This window comes from Perognathus longimembris, chromosome 6, assembly GCF_023159225.1.
Source record: "Perognathus longimembris pacificus isolate PPM17 chromosome 6, ASM2315922v1, whole genome shotgun sequence".
NCBI classification, from domain to species: domain Eukaryota; kingdom Metazoa; phylum Chordata; class Mammalia; order Rodentia; family Heteromyidae; genus Perognathus; species Perognathus longimembris.
In genome coordinates, this window is record NC_063166.1 from 16,187,573 (window position 1) to 16,194,302 (window position 6,730).

Below are 6,730 nucleotides of genomic sequence, written 5' to 3' on the forward strand. Positions count from 1 at the left end.
AAAAGAGGAGAATTTTATTCTCATTGTGATGCTGTTGCTGGGCAAAGGTTCTGTGCAAAACATCTTGTTTGAATTGCTGCAGTCTTAAAGAATGTTAAAAATAAATTTGAATATAGCAGCATGTACTTATGTGCATAGCATGTACATGGAGTGCATGTACAATGTAAAGGAATTTCTTGTGTGCTTTTTCTTTTCTTGTGCCAGTCGTGGGGCTTGAAATCAAGTCTTGGATACTATCCCTGAACATTTTGGCTCAAGGCTAGCACTCTACCACTTGAATCAGAGCTCCACTTCTGGCTTTTTGGTAGTTAATTGGAGGTAAGAGTCTCACAAACTTACCTGCCTGGGCTAGCATCTATCCAAGATCCTCAGAACTCAGCCTCTAGAGAAGCTATCCCAACTCTTGTGGAGTTGTTGGTTTTTTTTTAAATAAAATCCTCCAAACAGTCTTAAGACAAACAGGCAAGTATGGTTTTTGTCCTTCATTTTTCCTCTGTTCTAATTTGATAAGAACGATGTCATTTTTCATAACCTGAAACCAGGTGTCTGGATTAGAATGTGAGGGTCTCTCTCTCTCTCTCTCTCTCTCTCTCTCTCTCTCTCTCTCTCTCTCTCTCTCTCTCTCTCTCTGTGTGTGTGTATGTGTGTGTGTGATTAAGTCTTCCCCAAATCACAAGTCATCCCTGGGGAATGCATTCATCAGAGTGACCCCCACTGCACAGGCTTCTCCACGTTGCAATGGTGGTGATTGCATCTATATGGGTCACAGAGATGGTTGTCCTATAATCACAATATGTGTCAATAATAATTGTCCACATCATATTTATTTCCAAATGTTTATTGCCTTCATCTGCAGGGCAGTTATGGTTTTTGTGGACAGTTTTCTTGAGGGTTTTACTCTAAAACAAGCGTCCCACTTTTGAAATTTAGTTTTCATGCTCCTGGGAACTCAAAGCAAAAGTTTGGTTCCCTGGTTAGATGCAAACAGGTATCTTGTAAATGAAATTGTGTTATTTTACTCAAACTGCGCCACCTGGTGGGAGATACCTGATTTTGCAGTGCTTTGTCATCAAACAAGTGTTAATTAGACTGGGGGGGATTCTCAGAGGCAGAGATGGGACTACAGAAATAACCATCCTTAATGTCTCCAGGGCCAAACAATGCCACAGGCTCCAGAACCTGGTAAAGATATGGACTGGATTCCTTCCTGGAGCTCCCAGAAGAAAGGCAGCTCTGCCGTAGTTTGATCTTAGCTCGGTAGAACCCATTTTCAGACTAACAACCTCCAAAAATATGCAGGAATATACTGAGTTTATTTGAAATGGATAAATGTGTGATAATTTTCTAGGGCAGTAGTAGGAGGTAACTAACGCAAATTTACATCTTGTCCTGCCCACGATCAGTGTATTTAAAAAAAACCCATTGTGAACAAAGGAAGTGGTACACAAACAAGACCTAGAAAGTTCTTGAAAGATTAATCTATAGTCATATTAACAGTTCCCCTGTAATCTAGACTATGATGGGTTGGGTAATTTTCTTTCCACCGGTCATTTTCTCTCAACTGAACGTATATATACGGAAGTGACAAAATCTTTCCACTGCCTTCTCTGAGGTTCGAACTCAGGACCTTCAGATTATGAGACTGACGCGCTGCCTACTGCGCTAAGAAGGCGCTGGCTGAGTGTCTCGTGGGGGAAACATTGGTTCTAATTCTTTCACGGCATGCGAGGAGTTTGACTTTTTACAATACTGTACAAAATGATGATGGATGTTCTATCGTTTGTTTATTGTTGCTTTCAGTATGTTCCTAACGGATGCCCCATATGGTTTTAGGATTTTCTCCTTGTTTAAATATGCATCAGTGGGCTGCCTCAAAAACATGAAGCTCGAAAGTGACACATTAGAACAACCGGTGGGAAGATCCCTAGGCCATTAAAAGGACAAACGCAAAAAGCTGCTCTGGAGTTCAGCACCTGCCCCGGCTTTCTTTGCCATCCACTTTACCCATAACACTTGAATGCAAGTTTAGGGCACAAGTCAGCTGGCATGGGGGAGGGGAGGGTGAACTGGGATGACTTAGAATGGAAAATTAAAATACTGGGTTTCAAGGTAAAGCAACCTGAGAACAGGAAAAGGTCCTACATTTTCAATTGTGGACCAAGCTTCCATGTGACTTCTACTTGTTTTAGTCACATTATTCACCTGTGAATTAATGGATTGTATTGTGTAAATCATGTTACTTAATTTGAAAAGCTTCACTATCTGTGGAATGAGATAATCTCTCACACTATCGCTTAAAACATGGAACCCTTAACACGAAATACTTGTCTGTGAATCCTAATTAATGACACAAATAAGGATGGAGTTTATTACAAGTCAGGTACTCTTTTTCAGCAATTTAAAAATATCTGCTAAAAATAAAACTGCTATCGAAATTTGAAGGTTTTTTAAAAAATAATTTTATTGTGGATTAATAAGATGTTGTACAGTTGGGGTTGTCATTCCAACAATCAGGGAGTATATATAGTCACCCCTGAAGGAAAATCGTATAGTCTTAGGAGCAAAGTAAATAAATCTCGGTTTGTTAAGCCAAATTGCCAGTGGCCCTGTGGTTAAATAGAGCTGCTGGGATTCACAATAGTCGGCTTGAGCCATTGGAAAGGAGAATGGAGTGGAGAAGCTCCCCCCCACACACACCCCCCATTTGCAAACGGATTCTTGCGCTAAATTTGGGGGCTGAAGACTCTCAGCGAAACACAGGTCCGCCTGTACGGTTTTCACTTCACGCAAATAAGAAATCCAATTCCAAACCGACTGGGATGGGAGCCCTATGTTTTCTGCTTGACGTTAACATTGACTTCCTATTGGATTGTTTTTGGGTTGTTTTTTTTTTGGGGGGGGGGGGGAGCCGGCCGGGGAGACCCGGGGCTCCTCCAGGAAGAGTTGGGTTTTTTGTTTGTCTGTTTTGTTCTGATTTTGCATATCATTTTGACAAAGACTGTCTGGGTTTGATGCGTGTCTGGCGTTGGCTTCCGTCCTTTTGTACTGTCGAGTATCAGAGCTCAGAATCAAACGCAGTCTCCAGGTTTCAGTACTAGGATTCTGGAGGCCGAACTTGTTTGCTGATTTTATGGTGGTTGGAAGTCATTTGTGTAAAAAATATTCTTCAGAATGAAATGAAAAGAAAAATTTAGTCGAGAAAAACACACTTCTCGCTTGTATATAATTAAGTTCCAAACAAGGTAGTAGGTGGTAGCGTGGCCGAGCGGTCTAAGGCGCTGGATTAAGGCTCCAGTCTCTTCGGGGGCGTGGGTTCGAATCCCACCGTTGCCAATTTTGTTGTAACAGGATCTATAAGTTTCCTGGTCATAAAGGGGCATTTTGTTTCACAAAAGGATCATAACTCAAAACAATTTTGTAGTCCTGAGAGACTCCAGGTCTCCCTTTACCTAAGAATTAAAGTTGGTCTCTGAAAGAACATTACTACTTTGAATTTAAAAGATTCATACAGAAATGAGTAGAGCACACGGTTTCAGTTTTTCTCCATTGCAAGTACAAGAATACAATCCGTGAAAGTCTACCTCTTTTCCCATCCAGTCCACTGTGACCAGTAGGTCACACAATTCTTCTAAGCAACCATATTAAGAGTCCAGAGTACATGGAAAGTATGTGTTTTGCAGATGTAAGCCAGTAGAACCATATTGCTTTCTTCACACTTTATAGTTTCCATACTTACGCTATTGTACTTCCAACTTTTCCACTTCATGTACTTTCATATCAAGAAAGAGCCTCTTCTTTTTGTCTCCATAGCATTCTATTGCATGGATATGTCTTATTTTATCTCAACTGTCACTTTTAACAACACAAAAAATATTGGGAGAAAGCCATTTTTGTATTTGCATCACAAATATGTGATTTTAGAGAATTTCCTTCCTTTGTCCTCCCATCCTTTTCCTTCCCTGTTCCTATTTCATTTCTTCTTTCCTATTTTTTAAAAATAAGTTCTGGGTTATGACATAACCCTGCTGTCTTGAAAGTTGATTCCTCTGCTTGTGCCCACACACTCTAGAATCACAAACAGGTGACACCATTCCAGGCTCGTCCTATTAAACAAACAAACAAAAAAAAACTTTCTAGAAGTGCAAATAACGATTAAGTCATAGGTGTGATGATAATTTTGATGGTCCTTGTTTTAGTTTCCTTTCCTAAATGTTACTAACCTGACCTCTTGGAACACCAGGGAATGGTCTGTTTCCTTGACACCCTGACCAGCCCACAGCATGCTAACAGTAAGAACTGTCAGTAATTCAGATCCTACAAAAAACCAGGTATTGTCTTAAGTTCTTTGCAAATATGAACTCACAATATCCTCAATAATGTATTAAGAACTCATATTAGCCACATTTCACAGACAAGGAAACTGAAGCTTTGACCAGTTAATTGCCTAAATAGGTTGTAGCAAGTGGAAGAATAAAGGTGTGAATGCCTATTATAGGCTAAAACAACAACAACAACAAACCCTTGTCAAAAGATACACTCCTGGAACCTGTCATTTAAAAAAAATTAATTGTTATTATAAAGGTGATGCACAGAAGGGTTACAGTTATATAAGTCAGGTAGAGTATATTTCTTTTTGGACAGTATCACCCTGACTCCCAGTTTTTCCTCCCATCTCCCATCCACAGTTGTATAGTTTATTTTCATCATAGTGTCCAGGGAGTACCATTGCTGCATTTTTGTCACCTGTTGTCTCTCTATTTCTGTATCTCCTCTTACAGCCCCGAGCCTGTCATTACAACTTTATATGACAAGAAAGAGTCTTTGCAGAAAAAAAAAGAACTTAAAATTTTGAGATGGGGAAGAAATTACTCTGATGTATCCAGGTAGAACTTAAATGCCATCACAAGTGCAGAAAGAGAGAGAGAGAGAGAGAGAGAGAGAGAGAGAGAGAGAGAGAGAGAGAGGAGAGAGAAACAGAAGAAGAGAGGCTGAGACAGGAATGATGCTGCCACAACCCAAGGAATGCTGGTAACCAACAGAAGCAAAAAGACCTAAGGATTGTCTCCTATAAAGCCTTTGGAGGCAACATAGCCCTCCTCCACTGAGTTCAGGACAGTGACACTGAGTTTAGAATTCTGGCTCTGAAAACTGTATGGAAACAAATTTCCATTGTTTTAAGTCACCAAATCCATAGTAATTTATTTTAGAAAAATTAAATTTAAAAATAAAGAAAACGAATGCCATATCTGTGTTATTAAGCAATGCCACAAAAACAATTGTTTTTGCCTATATTTTGTTTGTCAGTCTGATACATAAAAATTGTATTTAGTTGTGGTTCTATAGTTTCATTTGTAAATTTCTCTTATTAAAAGTAACATGAATGGTCTATTCATTATAGTTATAATTAAAAGAAATTAATTAGTATGAATTAACATTCATATTTGTAGCGCCATTTGTTTTTTCTTTCCCAAAGTCGATGTTCACATCATTTGCATATTTTACTTGTGAGTTGGAATTTTTTTCTGAGATGAAGCTACTTAGGTAATAGGAAAGTTGAATTCTTTGAAATATAAATAGCATTTTTCCCATAATTTTATTTTTGGTCCCAGTCCTGGGGTGTGAACTCAAGGCCTGGGCATTGTCCCTGCTAGCGCTCCTGCAACTGAGCCACAGCACCACTTCTGGCTTTTTCTGTCTACATGGTACTGAGGAACTGAACCCAGGGCTTCATGCATGCTAGGCAAGCACTCCACCACTAAGCCACCTTCCCAACCTCCTTTCCCCACAATTTTTGCTTTTGATTTTTCTTCCCTCGTTTGTCTTAAGCTTTGTTTGAGGGGATGGGAATACAATATTTTTTTTTAATTCATGCAATGACTTGCAGCAATCCTTCATTCTTTCTGAAAAATAATTTTCACCATCAAAGTTACACGAAACAGTCTTCTGATCATTATGCTCGTGCGTTTTCATCCTTTTAAAATTCGTATCTATTTGGAATTTAGTATCAGGTGGAGCTGTGGCTCAAGCGGTAGAACTCAAGCTATGAGCACAAAAGCCCAGAGATAATGGCAAGGCCCTGACTTAAAGTCCCAGGACCTCCCCCCCCCCAATAAAATAAATAAATAAACTATGTATAATATATGATATAATTATGTATATATTTGTTTATTAAATGAAGGCGACCACTGATTCTCACCGTGAACTTTGTAATTATAAAGTGCTGTGGATGTTCTAACCTCCTCTAACCCACAGTGATGAGCGCTGGGAAGGATCCCGCGGTCTCGTCGGTCGGGGCTGCCCGCTGAGATAAAATGAGAGCACCCACTGGACGTGAGGGAGGGTGAGCTGAGGACTGGAGAAACTGAGGCCCGAAGCAAAGGCCGTGAGACGCGCGGCTGCTCCCGCCGCCGCCTCTCGATCGAGGCCCGTGGGGCGCCCAGGGCGCGTTCGACACCTCCCAACGCAGAACCCAAGCTTAGGAAGACGAGAGAGGCGCGCTCTTCCGAAGACTGTGCCATTCAGGCGACGCGGGCAGCCTTTTGGAGTCCTAAGGTTCCAACAGCGGAGGTGGGGGGGGGGGGGGGCTTCCTGCTGATATTCGTTCCGCCAGAGGTAAAACCTCTGTGTGGATGTCGTCCGTTTTCTTATGGTAAATTACATAAAGCATAGAAACTTTGGGCTGGGAATGTTTAATATCAAAGACAGAGTAGTGAGTCACAGGCAACCAGTA

General features: G+C 40.7%; 2 non-coding genes across 2 annotated transcripts; one reads left to right on the top strand and one right to left on the bottom strand.

The window, feature by feature from the left end:
• Nucleotides 1-1,599: 1,599 nt before the first annotated feature.
• Trnam-cau lies at nt 1,600-1,672 on the bottom strand. Its single transcript has one exon. It is a non-coding gene; the product is annotated as a tRNA-Met (tRNA).
• Nucleotides 1,673-3,251: 1,579 nt separating this feature from the next.
• On the top strand, nt 3,252-3,333 carry Trnal-aag. The gene has a single exon. It is a non-coding gene; the product is annotated as a tRNA-Leu (tRNA).
• Nucleotides 3,334-6,730: the final 3,397 nt, after the last annotated feature.